Raw genomic sequence first — 14,628 nt, forward strand, 5'->3', positions numbered from 1 at the left:
TTCGGCTCTGAATCATGGGTCCTCTACCGGCATCACCTACGGCTCCTAGAATGCTTCCATCAGTGCTGTCTCCGCTCCATCCTCAATATTCATTGGAGTGACTTCATCACCAACATCGAAGTACTCGAGCTGGCAGAGTCCGCAAGCATCGAATCCACGCTGCTGAAGACCCAACTGCCCTGGGTGGGTCACATCTCCAGAATGGAGGATCATCACCTTCCCAAGATCGTATTATATAGCAAGCTCTCCATTGGCCTCTGAGACAGAGGTGCACCAAAGAAGAGGTACAAGGACTGTTTAAAGAAATCTCTTGGTGCCTGCCACATTGACCACTGCCAGTGGGCTGATATCTCCTCCAACCGTGCATCTTGGCACCTCACAGTTCGGCGGGCAGCAACCTCCTTTCAAGAAGACTGCAGAGCCACCTCACTGACAAAAGACAAAGGAGGAAAAACCCAACACCCAACCACAACCAACCAAATTTCCCTTGCAACCACTGTAACCATGCCTGCCTGTCCCACATCAGACTTCTCAGTCACCAACGAGCCTCCAGCAGATGTGGACATACCCCTCCATAAATCTTCGTCCGTGAAGCCAAGCCAAAGAAGGTAAATATTTCCATCTATTTAGATCCCCTTTAATTTTTAATAATTAGGTTTATGCAAATGATCTAACTGATTATCAATTTTAATACCTAAATATTTGATTTTATTTGATCTGACCATTTAAATTGAACAATTTTCATACATTGAGTATAATCACTGACAGCTAACAGCAAAATATAACTTTTTCCCAATTTATCTTATAACCTGATATTTGTCCATATTGTTTCAATCACTAATGAATTTTGTAGTTTTAAGTAAATCAAAATATTATCAACAAATGAATTAATCTTAAATTCCTCAGAATTAACTCTAATACCCTTAATATTACTATCCTGTCTTATCAATTGTGCTAAAGGTTCAATAGCACAAATAATGCTGGGGACAAAGAGCATCCTTGTCTCGTAGATCAGTTTAATAAAAAATTACGACGATACTTGACTATTTGTCGCTACTCTAGCAGAAGGATTTTTATATAAAGATTTAATCCAACTAATAAAGATTGGTCAAAACCTAATTTTTTTCAGTACTTTAAATAAAAAAAGCCCATTCCAACCTATTGAATGCCTTTTTGGCATCTAATCACAAAACATTGGCAAGTTGGATTTCTTCTGAGAAATATTAATTAAACTAATTAATTTTACAATATTTTCTGCAGAATAATAATTCTTAATAAATCCAGCCTGATCTAAATGAATTAACTTTTGTAAATAGTTAGCCAACTTGCTTGCTAAAACCTTAGCTACAATTTTATAATCAACATTTCATAAAGAAATAGGTTTATAGGATTCAGTTTTTAATGGATCTGTATATTTCTTAGGTATAACTGTTATAATAGCATTAGAAAAGGAATTTGGTAAAGAATGAACCTCCATGATTGTTTCAAAACATCCATCAAAAGGGACATCAATAAATCTTGAATTTTTTAATAAAATTTCAGTGTAAATCCATCTTCACCAGGAGATTTCCCATTCAACATAGATTTAAATACCTCTATAATCTTTCTATATGTAAACAGAAAATCTAATTCCTCATGTTCTTGATTATTCAGAAAGGATAACTGAAGTTGAGTTAAAAAGTCATCAATTTTTGCATCATCATTTTCAATTTCAGATGTATACAATTTCTTATAAAACTCCTTAAAAGCTTCATTTATATCTTGAGTTTTATATGTAATTTTTTAACCTTTCCTAATAGCATTAATTGTTCTAGAAACCTGCTGTGTTTTTAATTGCCAAGCCAGTACAGTATGGGCTCTCTCCCCTAATTCATAATATTTTTGCCTAGTTCTTTGCAGTAATTTCTCCATTTTGTAAGCATGCAACGAGTTATGATGCATTTTTTCTTAATTGTATCATTTTATTCTCTGTCAATTTCTTCTGCACATCTTTCTCTTTAATTCACTATCTCCTTCTTCAATTTTTCAACTTCCCTAGAATACTGTTTCTTAATTTTAGTCAAGAAACTAATAATTTGACCTCTTAAACATGCCTTTAAAGCATCCCACAAAATAAAGTTACTGTCAACCAAGTCAACATTTATTCTCAAATATTACTGTATTTGATCTCTTATAAAATTACAAAACTTAACATTTCTCAACAATGAAGAATTGAATCTCCATCAATATGTAGTATTCATTTTTTCAGAACCTGTACATGATATTATCAATAGAGAATGATCTGACAATATTCTACTCTTTTATTCAGCAGATGTGCTATGACCCTACAGCTGAGCTGATAATAAAAAGAAATCTATTCTCGAACAAGAATCATATTGAAAAGAATAAAATGAATAATCTTTCTCTTTAGGATTTAATCTTCTCCAAATATCTTTCATTAATGTTAAAAGTTGTTTTGCCATTTTTGTTCTAGTCACCATTTTCAGAGATTTATCTAAAAATGGATTCAAACAATAATTAAAATCTTCACCAACCCTTACTTTTTCGTATACCTGTGCCAAATTAAGAAAAGAATCTTGAATAAACTTCTTGTCATCAACATTTGGAGCATGAATATTCATTAGAGTCCAAAATTCTGAATAAATTTGACAATTTACAACAAAAAATCTACCTGCTGAATCATTAATAACTGTTTCTGATTTAAAAGGCAACTTCTTATTAACCAAAATAACAACACCTCTCACTTTCAAATTGAAAGAAGAAGCTATAACCTGGCCAACTCAATCTACTTTTGATGTTCCTTCACAGTCAAATGAGTCTCTTGTAAAAACGTTATATCTACTCTCAATTCCTTTATAGAAGCCAAAAACCCTCTTTCTCTTAATCTGATTACTGAGCCCATTAACCTTAAATGCCACAAAATTTAAATTAGCCATTAATATATTTAGTACTATAAGTGTCTAATTCCCACCTGTAATGGTGGGACTCCAATCCACAGTACCTCTTCAGAACAAAATACATCTCTCCAATTAAGAAAAGAAAAAAAACCTTAAGAAAAAAACCGCACTGTTAAACAGAAGTAAACAATATTACCCCTCTCTATTTTACAGGAAGCGACTAATACCACCAAGTGGCCAATGACTTTGGAAGAGAAATAGACATATCCACGTCCCCTGAACAGAACAATCAGGTAAAAAAGAAAACAGCCACAATCTTCTAATATATCAAGTATGATAAGCTGCCTCCAAGTCTCCATGAATTTGATAATAATCACTATCAATTTCAGTCAGTTCATGGCATTCCACCTTCTGTAAACCAGTTTTACTCTTGAGTCGATTTCATTCATTGAGAGAATTGAGAGAATCTTCTCACATCTTGTATTTGTATGTGTGAGATCTTAGACAACACATGGATGAAGGAGAAGGTTCTTTACTTTAAAGTTGTTGTAAACAGCACTACGAGGCAGGCCACGAGGCTCCAAGCCTCCATTACAGATCTTGCATACTGTTTCTTGCTCTGTGTCAGCCCCCTGCTGGCAGCTAAGTCTAATCAAGTGGAAGTTATAATACATTGCAACCATGATCACTTTCATTACATCTCCCTTCCTTAAAACAAAAGTAGCTTACTTTTAAATAACGTTTTTTATTATATAACTCTGCAATTTTAACTTTAAAACCAAGAATTTACATTTTTATTATTATCAACATTGTTAACAATTTTTAAACTTGTTTTGTGCGTTCATGTTTACATGGACTAAAACTTGAAGAGCGCATAAGATAGAATTACTTCATTCTATAACAGGAGTCTTTAAATTTGCTCAATGAGGATTCACATGTCTTGACAATCTCAGATTTTCCTTGAATCTGATTTGTTGCCTCTTCAGCTGTGTATTCAGGTTATTCAACAGTATCTGTCTCTCATCTACTGTGCCTGGTCCCTTTTGAAGATTCTGACGATTTCTTCGCAGACCAATACCTTCATCTGTTTGAATGATGTATGATCTTTGCTGGTCTTCACTATGGACAGTTCCCTTCTGAGTCCATAACTTTGTTTTGTCTTTTAGCCTTACTTGGTCACCAGTGTAGAGTTCTGGTAGGTTTTTTGTTCCTTTGTCAAAGTAATACTTTTACTTTTCTTTCTGTTGTTCTTTGAATTTCTTCCTGTCTCCCTTTTTTTTTGTTTTTAGGAGGTTCTCCTGGATGGTAGATTTGATCTTAGCCTACATCCCATCAGGAGCTGTGCTGGTGACATACCACACTCAAGTGGTGTTGTGCAGTATATAACATGGTCTGGTAGAAGCCTGTTCCATTGTCTTTTGCCTTGTTCATCAGTCTGTTCACTGTCTGTACTGATTTTTCCACTAGTCCATTGGACTGTGAAAAATGATGACTTGGCGTGCTGTGTACAAAATCCAACTCTTTGGCAAACTGTTGGAACTTTAAATTGCAAAACTGGGGTCCATTGTCTGTGAAGACCTCAATTGCCACGTCATGTCTGGAGAATGTGGCTTTCATACCTATTATTACAGCACCTGCAGTGGTGGTGTTCAATTTATACACCTCTGGATACAGGGAGTAATAGTCTGTGACTACAAGATAATCCTTCCCTTGACATTCAAAAATGTCACCGCCTACCTTCTGGTAAAGTGTGGCTGGGTGTGGCTTTAGTGATTCTGCAGGATTGCTTGATTGATATTGTACAGTTTGACATTTCATTTGTTATATCATTGATAATTCTTGGCCAGTACATCACCTTTCATGCTCTTTTCTTACACTTTTCAATTCCGAGATGTCCTTCATGGATGCTTTTTAGCATCTCTTTTCTCAGACTCTTTGGGATAAGGATTTTGCTTCATTTGTAGATGATGTCTTCAACCACTGATAGTTCCGCCCTGCAGTTCCAGTACTGAGAAATGTCAGGTGAGTAGTCCTGCTTCATGTTGGGCCATCCATCCAAGATGTTTTTTCCCAGTTGACTCAGTGTTTCATCTTTGTTTGTCTCTGACTTTATGAGCTCCATTTTTGCACCTTTTATCATGTCCATGAAGGCATTCATGTCTTCATCCATTTTGATGTTTGTGGGTTCTCTCATGTCAACAGCTCTAGACAACGTGTCAGCTGTGTACATTAGCTTACCCCGAGTGTACACCAGATTCCTTAGTCTCTCGTCATGTTCCATTCTCGTGGTTCCTCATGCTATGATGTCATCCATTGAGGTATCCATCCAGGTGCTCATAGACCATATGGATAGTTTTGTGATACACTCCAGGAGCTGAGGCAATTCTGAATGGTAATCTTAGGAATCTGTATCTGCCAAATGGACTGTCGTGCATGCACAGTCTTGAACTTGCTTCATCAAATTTTAACTGCCAAAATCCTGATGATGCATCTAACTTGCTGATAAACTTTGCATTTGCAAACTGACATGATTTCTTCATGTATCAGAAGCTTAAAATGTTCTCTCTTTATTGCTCTGTTAAGATCTCTTGGATCCAGGCAAATTCTAAGCTTTTCATTCTTTTTGTTCACAACTATGAGTGAACTCACCCACTCCATTGGCTCATCTATCTTCTGAATCATGTTCAAGCTTTCTATCCTGTCAAACTCTGCTTTTAGTTGCTTTTGAAGCAAAAAAGGAAATTTTCTGCATGGATATATTATCGGTGGCATATGTTTATCCACTCTGATCGTATATTCTCCTGGAAGGCATACTAGACCCTGAAATAGGTCATTGTACTCTTTCATGAATTAATCGTAGACTGTCTTTCCTTTGCTTTCCATAATGAGGACTTTTTTTACCAGGTTCAGTTTCTCACAAACTGTTAAACCTAGTATGGCCTGTACATTTTTTTGTACCACAATGAATGCTAGCATGTGCTCTCTGACCTTGTATTTCACTTTGACCATTGTAACAGATTATAGATATGTTTTTGGGAGATAAATTGGAACAAGTTTTTAGTGTAGGTCACATACAAACACTTTAAAATAGATCTTATATAAAATACTGGAGCTCTGCTCATGCTAGACAGGCTGGCTCCAAGAGCCTTTGCAAAAGCTTTGGAGAGAGATGTCACTAATGGATTGTTGTTTACAAAAAGGCAACAGATGAAAGAACTCGTCGGAGCTGCAGGCTGTTTGGATCGAACTTGTTTTTCTAAGAGGGTTTTTCAAACAGAGAGAGAAAAACATGCTTTTTTTTCTCAGAGAGAGAAAGGGAATACAGTTCTGCAATGCTACAGTCAGCAGCAGCAGCTGGGACTGGAACAGGACAAGCTGGAAAGCTTGTGGAAAAACCCAATTTGGAAGACAGGTTGTGAGTGCTTAGTTCAGTCTGGCCAAAGCCCTTGTGGTTCATGCAAGAGGAGAGGACTGGCTGCCTAATGTTTCACTTGAAATAAGAGAAACAAAAAGGAATTCTGTGGTGACCTGAAAAAAGAGGTTATCATCTGGAGAACCCTGCAGGGGCAAGTTTCTTTGGCAAGACACTGAAGTGGCTGATTACAAGGACTCAGTTCTGGGTGTCCAGCGAACAACAAATCTCTCTCTGAAAACTGACAAGAATCTTCCTGAGCAGTAATCATTTACCTTTCAAGCACCGAAGCCTGGTGAACTTCATAAATGTTAAATTCGGTGCACAGTATAAGAATTGCCTGCAACCAGTAAACTTGGAGGAATGAGAAGTGAGATTGGACTATGAATTAAAGAACTTTTCTAAACTTACACACACATTACATACACGTGTGCTTAGAATTAGAAGGGGGTTAAGTTAGGTAAGTTAAGTTAATAGTGATAAGTTAAAGTGTTATCCTATTTTCATGTTTAAAGATAATTAAAATCAACTTTTGTTTAAGTAACCATCTTGATGAATATCTATTGCTGCTGGGTTTTGGGGTCCTCTGGGCTCATAACACCATGCATTATGCTTGCACTGGTATATCGGTACCTGAATATCCTGCCACTTTCACTTTTGTTCCATACATCTTTGGTCTGGGTCTAATTTTCTTAAAATCACTCTCTGATATTACATTATTTGTGCTCCGGTATCCAGTTTAACTGAAATATATATGTCATTCACTTTTAATCTTAACATCCAGTCTCTGTTTTCTTTCTTATTTTCAGTCACAACATCTACATAAGAATCCCTCTATCACTCTTTCATCTACTGCATGTACCTTGCTGTGTTGCACTTGGTTAATACAGCAACAGGCATAATGGTTGCTTTTGTTGCACATATAGCATGTTTTACCAGATACTGGACACTTTTTTGGTAGGTGTTGTACACTGCATCGACAACATGGCTTACGATTGTCCCTTTCATTTTTGTTCACTGGCCACACTTTGGCACACTTTTTGTTAAACGGTTTATGTCTGTTCTTGCTCACTGCATCCACGTTGCAGCTAGTTTCACTGAACAGCTCTTTTGCCTGCATTTTTAGTTTCTGTAGCCCTACAGACTGCTATGGCTTTTTCCAGGTCTACATTTAGCACTCTTAGCAGTCTTTCCCTGAGACTATTACCTGGAATACCATCCACAAGTCTGACTTTTATCATTGAATCAGTCAGTCCACCAAATTCATATGTTTTGCTTCTGTTTCGCAAATCAGTCACATACTGATCAATACTTTCTTCTGTTTTCTGTGCACGTGAAAAATCTGTGCTTCTCAAATATCACATTACGTTTAGGTATGCAGAATGCCTCAAACTGTTCCATTATTTTGCCTATTTCATTTTGTCTCCTTCTGCAGCAAATGTGATGTTATTATACACCTCCAGGGCTTCATCATCCATGACATGTAAGAAAACTGACACTTTCACTTTATCACTTTTCTCATCAGTCTGACTGCCACTTAATACAATCCAAAAGCTGTTTAAATCTGTTCCAATCTTCAGCCACATTAGCTGTTAACTGAAGTATCGCTGGTAGATGTAACTCTTCCAATTTTAACTTTGTTAGCTTCTCTTCACTGATCAGTTGTTGACTTTAGCTTTTTCTTTTAAAGTATTTCCTTTCAATTTCCTTCATTCCACTTCTAACACCATGTATCATCTTGTATTCGTATGTGTGAGTTCTTAGACAACACATGGATGAAAGAAAAGGTTCTTTACTTTAAAGTTGATGTAAACAGCACCATGAGGCTGCAAGTCTCCATTATAGCTCTTGCATACTGTGTGTCATCTCCCTGCTGGTACCCAAGTATAATCAAATGGGAGCTATAATCCTTAAAGCATTGCTAGTTGCATTGCAACCATGATCACTATCATTACAACTCTCTTTTAGTCTATTATCAGGCAATGAATTGGCAAATAGTAAAGCATAATCTTCATCAGTAAAAAATTGTAATTGAAATTCTCCATAAAAAAATCTTAAGTGTAGCTGTGTATCTGAAAGTGATGTTTCCATAACACAGCTTTAGCAGGATTAAACTCTTTTCGACATTTAATAATAGTTTGACTCAGATCAGCATAAAAGAATACTCTGTTATTCCCAACCAACAAGGGGTTTTGATGTTTTCTCGCATTTTGCACTGAAACTCTCAAAATCATCTCTTTATCTTGATAACACAAACACTTTATTAAAACAGAGTGTGGCGTTTGACCAGGAAAAGGTTTCTTCCTGATAGCTCTATGCGCTCTGTCCAACTCCAAACCATTCTGAAAGTATTCCTTTCCCAAAACTTCAGCAATCCATTTCTGAAAAAAACTGTACTGGATTTGAGCCTTCAAAATCTTTAGGCAAGTCTACAATTTTCACATTATTTCTACGGCTTTGATTTTCCGAAACATCAATTTTTTTTCAATAAATCATTTCTTTGAACTTCCCATGCAGTAAAATGATCTTCAGCCTTACCAACCATTTCTTTACATTGCTCTGCATCATTGTGACAATCTTTAAAATCTTCCTCAATTCTCTGAATTTTAATCTGCATTTTATCCACTGTCTTCACACACTTTGAAAGATCAGTCTTAATAGTAAGCATTTCTTCTTTCCTAGTAGTAAATTTTGCTTCAAACTGATTCATAGTAGATGTAAAACCTTGATTCATTTGAGTTGACAACTTTTGAATTTGTTTAGATAAAGCATCAAAATGACTTGCTCAATTCACATAATGAGGAACTATACAATTCTCAACAGTTGGTCCAGCTTTAACTTCAGCATCATAAGATGAGGGCCTGATGGCGTAGGTGGGAGATGTGGGAAGACACCTTTCCTGGCAGAACTAATTAAAACCAAATTTTATTTTGTAAAATAACAACATCAGTATCTTTTTCAATTACTGCCAATACAAATTATGAGAAAACCTAGAGTTTAGATTGTGAAGAAAACAACTTCTAAACAAGCAATAAGTATGGAAAATTACTTTGGAAATTGAGCCTGAAGAGATGAATCCCTATCATTCAAGATCATCGTGACAACTCCCAGTTAAGATCCAGATAACACCAGCACCACCTCCCCGGAGAACTGAGGAAGATGGCGCTAGAGTTCAGAAATGGCAGCTCAAGCCTCCCGAGCAGGATCAATTGCGCGTGCGTGGATCACCCGCATGTACGGGGCACAGGCTGCGATTATATCTGCGCAGGTGGGGGAGGCAGAGCCTCTGCAGCCCAGTACTGCTGGACTGTCGGGGGATACCTAAACCCCACAGATAGGTCGAACAACCACCCATATTGACAGAGGAGGAGGAGGAAGAAATAGTCGGGACCAAAGAGAAAGATACTCAACCGGTAATGGAAGAGGAGGAGACAATTAGGATTGAACATAATACTGTGGTAGAAGCTAGATATGTATTTTACACAGATTCATTCTTTTCCGCATTCTTTTTCTCAAGCAATTATTACAGTTATTCTTAAGAAAGATAGGGACCCATTGAAAGCTCGGTCTTATAGACCAATTTTGTTACTAAATGTTGATTATAAAATTGTAACAAAAATTCTAGCTAATAGATTATCTAAATATTTACCAGATTTAATCCATTTCGATCAGACGGGTTTTATTAAGAATCGTAATTTGGCAGATAATATTGTGAAGTTGATTTCTTTGATTAATACTTCTCAGGAGGGATCCAACTTAACAATGGTTATTTTGATGGATGCAGAAAAACTCTTTGCTAGAGTAGAGTGGAATATTTTTTATTTAAAGTTTTAGAGAAATTTAAATTTGGCCCAATTTTTATTGGTTGGATTAAGGCTTTATATAGAAGTCCTACTGCTAGAGTCGTGACAAATGGACAGTTATCTTTATGTTTTACATTGACTAGATCAACTAGCCAAGGCTGTCCTTTGTCACCAACTCTAGTTGCATTAGTTATTGAACCTTTGGCTCAGATGATTAGACAAGATAGTAATATTAAAGTTATTAAGGTGAAATCTGATTAATTTAAAATTAATTTGTTTGCAGATGATGTTTTGATATATTTAACAGAACCTCAGAACTCTTTGAAGTGTTTACATGACAGATTGGAACAGTATGGTGAGATATCAGGTTATAAAATCAATTTGGAAAAGAGTGAGATTATGTCATTAGCCGAAACAGATTATTCTTCTTGTAAGCATATTGTGAAATTCAAATGATCGTATCAGATTAAGTACTTAAGTGTTAAAGTACATAATAATTATAGTAATTTATATTAATTAAATTATTAGCTGTTATTGTCTAAAATTAAACATGATTTGAATCGATGGAAAGATTTACCAATTACATTAATAGGAAGAGTTAATTGTATTAAAATGAATATTTTTCCTTGAATTCAGTATTTATTTCAATCAATTTCTTGTAAGATTCCTCAAAAAATTTTCATTTAAAAGCTTTGGTGATGAAATTTTTATGGAAGGATAAAATGGTAAGGGTATCTTTACAAAAATTAACTTGGAAATATGAATTAGAAGGTTTGCAACTCTAATTTTCAAAATTATTATGTTGTGGCACAATTGAAATTTATTAATAGGATGTTTGAAATGGACAAACCTTTGATAAGGGCTATCTCAAATTGGTGAGAAGAGGATGGATCTGTTTATTTATGAATGGAACCCTAAGTTATTGAGTAGTTATAATTTAACTATTTTGAAATTCTTAATGGATTTATGGTATAAAAAAATGAAGATATAGGTATTCAAGGTAATATTTCAGGCAAAACTTTTTTATATCAAAATAAGTTTTTCCATTTTACACTTAATAATCAGCTTTTAAAGTTATGGGATCAAAAGGGTATTAAATTAGTGCAAGATTGTTATGAAGCAGGATACTTTATTTCTTTTCAAAGAATGAAAGAGAAATATATTTTCAAATACTCTTTTTTCTTATCAAATTAAAGCTTTATTTTTGGATAATTTTGGACATACTTTACAGTTACCTAGACAGTCTAAGTTTGAAATGTTACTTAATGAGGGTGATAAGAAGGGATTTATATCTGAGATGTATGTTTATTACAGAACAAAATGCCTAAATTGGATTTACATAAATCTATATTGAACTGGGAGAAAGATTTATTCCTCAGGAAGTTTGGATGAATGTATGTTGGGATAGTATGACTAAAATTGTAATTTAAGGTATCAAATAGTTCTTTATAATTTTATTCATCAATTATATTTAACTCCAGAAAAATTAAAGAGATACAATTTTATTTCTTCGGATTTATGTTTTAGATGTTATAAGGATGTTGATTCTTTTTTACATTCTACTTGGTTATGTGAAACAGTAATATCTTTTTGGAATAAACTTAAGGAATTCTTAGAAATTATTTTGAAAGTGAAATTTTCATTAGATCCTTTAGTATTTTTGTTAGGTAATATTACGAGGGTGAGTTTAGTATTAAGATTAACTAGAATCCAAATTGCATTTTTGAGACTGGCGTTAACTGTAGCTAGAAAATGTTTGACAATTACTTGGAAAAATGAGACTGATTTGAGTATTCAGAGATGGCTTACGGAATTGATCTCTTGTATTCCATTGGAGAAGATAACATAATTTGCGTGAAATTTTTTTTTTATCGTAAAACTTGGAGGTCTTATTTGGATTATACAGGTTTGAGTTTTTTTGAACCCCCTGGCCACACAGTAGCGGTTCTACTCCAATCCATGGTAATTAAGGATGAATGTTGTTGTTGTGATTGATCTCCTCCTCTTTCTCTTTCTTTCTTTTTTCTTTGGGGTAGGTTAGTGAGGGTGGGGTTGGGTTGTTGGGTTGGGGGGGTGGGCGGGTAATTGGAGGTTAGTTTATTGAATGATAATTTATGTTGATATTGGGCAGAAGTGAAATTTGCACAAATAGTAATGTCATTCAGTGAGCAGCTGATGTTGGAAAAGTATCAAATATGCTTAGATGAATTGGCACATGATGGTGCCTGATCTAATTTTGAAACAGGCACAATTTTACTCAGAAATAATCAGCAGTAAAATCAAGTTTCATTCAATTCTACAGAAATAAGTGCTAATTCATCTAATTTTTTTTGGCATTTTTTCCCTGGCATCCTTCAGTTTTATCTAGTAGGATTAGTGAAGTGGAAAATGTAGATATTTCATTTCTTTGTTATAAATGCCACATATCCCAATCAAATAATAAATCATCACTGTATTGCAGGTGTCCTTGAGACAAAAATTTGCCACTCACTTGACAGAAAATTGATTATGGCAACTCAGACAAGCAATCACTTTGTAAAGGTTCTTCCTAATCATTGCAAATGAATGATTATTTTAATTTTCAATAGTCAAATAACAAAGAATAACCTTCACAAAAAACATTTCAGTTTAGGCTTTCTTCCTCCTCTGGGAAAGTAAATTATCTAATTTGTGGATTTATCAACACATTGACATTAGTGAAGCAAAGAGAGCTTTCCTGTCTCAGTGATTAGTCAGTCTTTAATGGGTTATGAGCCTAGAGGACTCCAAAACCCATTCACCAAGACAGTGGTTACTTAAACAAAAGTTGCTTTTAATTTTCTTTAAACATAAAACAGGATCAAACTTTAACTTATTACTATTAACCTAACCTAACCACCCCCCCCCCCTTCTAATTCTAAACGCGTGTGTATGTAATGTGTACATAAATTCAGAAAAGTTCTTTAATTCACAGTCCAAATCTTACTTCTCATTCCTCCAAGTTTACTGGTTGCAGGCAATTTTTATACTGTCCACAGAATTTAACATTTATGAATTTCACCATGCTTTGGTGCTTGAAAGGTAAATGGTTACCATTCAGGAACGTTTTTGTTGGTTTTAGAAAGATATTTGTTGCTCATTGGACCCACACAAACTGATTTCCTCCAATCAGTGACTTCAATGTCTTGCTGAAGAAGCTTGCCCCATAATGAGTTTTCCAAATGATAACCTCTTCTTTCTGTAAGGATGACAAGGGTTTTGAATGGGCTGAACCCAGAACTCATAACCAGTGTTCAAAATGAGGTTTTTCAACAAGCCTGCCAGCTTGTCATTTTCTCTCTCTTTAACCAATCTTTGAAAGATCTTATAAGTACTTCTGAACCTGCACTTTATTGCCCATACACAATAGATTGTGCAATTCTGCAAAGCCAACTGGAGCCTCAACATCTAGTTTCAGCAAAGCTCTTGTATTTTAAATCAGATGTCTTCCGTGAAGTCTTACTTCTGTTTGTGAAGTGACCTACACTAAACCCCCACCATCTACTTCTTTCAACACATATTTATCTGTAAACATTCTAATACCCCGATTAACAAATGCATCATCTGCTACAGGTGATACAAGCAAATAAAACTAATTGGGTACCCAGCAACATGCAATTCAAACAAATTGTATCAACAATGTAGTGGACTTCATGTCCCCAAGGCCAATTCTATGAAGTAATGGTGGAAAATAACAATCCTTTTTGGAATTTAATTTTATTTAAATATGTGCATATTTTATTTCTGTCGAAAAAAGTAATGTGCGTTTGGTGGTATCTTATTTTTGGTTGATCAGGAGTGTTGCTGTAGAAGAGTACATGGTCATGATAGATTTGAGGAAGTCTATGGCATTTTCAGAATAAAAGGAAGTTCTGTTTTCTTGGGCTATTGACCTGGTCTAATTGAAAACTCCCTTTAGAAGAGCCTTCACAGAGAATGGTCTTATATTGTATTCTTATCATAAAGAGCTAACTTTGATACTTCCTGACTTGGCATTCTGAAATTCTTTCATTCCCTCTCCTCTTTCACAGCTATTGTAATGGTTTACTTCTGGTTTGGACCTATGGAGAGCAGGGAGTGGTCTCAGTGCTCCTTGCGAGGTCCATCATCCAGTCTGACTGCCATCAGCTCTGTACAGACTTTCAACAGCCTGCTAAAGGAGCCGACAGTGATTTATTTTAAAATCCAGTTATCGTGTGGTCTGACGGTGGCCCCTATGATCAGCAGTGGCCACAGAGAGTTGCCGACTCCAGGGAAGCAGATAACCTCTGCAAGGTACCTGTAAATGGGGAGACCACCCCTGTTTGAGAAGGAGAAGAGGAGACAGCCCATGGGATGATTACCTTGGCAGCAGACCAGGCTCTGAAGCTGGCAGCAAGCTGCTTGTGACTCAAGGTGAGGAACCAACACAGGCTGCGGGCTGCAGACAACTGTGGTTAAAGGACACATACCAGGGTGTGGACTGCTAGAGACTGACTTGAGAGAGGCTGAAAGCACA

Source organism: Narcine bancroftii, chromosome 3 (genome assembly GCF_036971445.1).
Source record: "Narcine bancroftii isolate sNarBan1 chromosome 3, sNarBan1.hap1, whole genome shotgun sequence".
Lineage (NCBI taxonomy): Eukaryota > Metazoa > Chordata > Chondrichthyes > Torpediniformes > Narcinidae > Narcine > Narcine bancroftii.